Source organism: Terrapene carolina, unplaced genomic scaffold, assembly GCF_002925995.2.
Source record: "Terrapene carolina triunguis isolate 2854851 unplaced genomic scaffold, T_m_triunguis-2.0 Scaffold96, whole genome shotgun sequence".
Taxonomy (NCBI): Eukaryota; Metazoa; Chordata; order Testudines; family Emydidae; genus Terrapene; species Terrapene triunguis.
This window is the reverse complement of record NW_020664447.1, coordinates 18510575-18511830: the sequence shown is the minus strand read 5'-3', so window position 1 is coordinate 18511830 and position 1256 is coordinate 18510575. Positions and strand designations below refer to the sequence as shown.

At 42.2% G+C, this 1256-nt stretch overlaps 1 non-coding gene across 1 annotated transcript; it reads left to right on the top strand.

The window, feature by feature from the left end:
• The first annotated feature begins 628 nt into the window (after positions 1–628).
• On the top strand, positions 629–792 carry LOC112110187. The gene has a single exon (XR_002908386.1). It is a non-coding gene; the product is annotated as a U1 spliceosomal RNA (small nuclear RNA).
• Positions 793–1256: the final 464 nt, after the last annotated feature.

Sequence of the window (1256 nt, the reverse complement as noted above, 5' to 3'; positions counted from 1 at the left end):
GTGTTTAAAACCTGTCTTGCAAATCTTCCTTACTAAAGGGTATTTATTTGTTAAGGCTAAACTAGAATCCACTTTTTAAAAAATCCATTTATCTGAAATGGGTTTGTCGTGGAAGAAAGTATTTATTTTTGCTGTAGGGGAAATGAGTAGGTTTATGCATTTTAGATACATAGTTAATTAAATATGCTGTTGTGGGGCTATTTATCTCAGTCTTCAGATAACCTCAAGGTACTAAAAGCAAGGTAATAATACTGATGAAATATTCCTTGCCAAGCTTCAGTGTCTCATCTGCATTTCTGTTCCTCTTGCCTTTTGCCCTTCCCTCATGGAGTAACTTACACAGAAAGACTAATTGGTGTAATTTTATGTGCCATCACATTGTGTTACTGTTCTGTCAGATCTCATGCAGATCAGGGTTGGGCCAGTTTAGGCTTTGAGCGGGAGGACTAGATGCTGCAGAAAATTGTGCTGGCAATTTACTAGATCGTGTCCCTCCCTCCAAGTCAGAATTATTCCATTGATGTTTGGGGTTGGTGCTCTGTTGGGGGGCATGCTGCTCTGGTGGTAAGGCACAAAGGATGTAAAGTTTTCAAGTGTCAGACTTGAGCTGACTCTAATCTGACTAGCAATACTTACCTGGCAGGGGAGATACCATGATCACGAAGGTGGTTTTCCCAGGGTGAGGCTCATCCATTGCACTGCGGGTGTGCTGACCCCTGCGATTTCTCCAAATGCGGGAAACTCGACTGCATAATTTGTGGTAGTGGGAGACTGCGTTCGCGCTCTCCCCTGGAAAAGAAAAAAAAAAAAAAAAAAAGCATGGGTGCCAGTAACAGTGAAACTGCTGCAGCATGGGCTTCAGTGCAGGCTGTGCAAGCCTGCCTGGGACCCTGGGTACATACTCAGGCTGCTTGCTCATGTTGTCACAGCTTCACTGCTATGGGTACCTGAACTAGCTAGATTAAAAATAAATTAACCTTCTATTGCCATGTAGACATACCCTAAGTGATTTAGAAGTCTGAGTCCCATTTTCAAAAGAGACTTAGGAACCTAAATCTCAATGAAATCCAGTAGGTCTTAGGCATCTAAGTAGCTTTTGAAAATGGAACTTTAGGCTTCCAAATTACTTGGGTGATTTTGAAAATTTTATCCAATACCAATTTCCTGATCACTTGTAACTGTTAAAGATACCCAGGGCACTTTCTGCGAGACTGTGAATAACAGGCCTGGTTGTCCTGGGCAAATTCCAGCTTTGG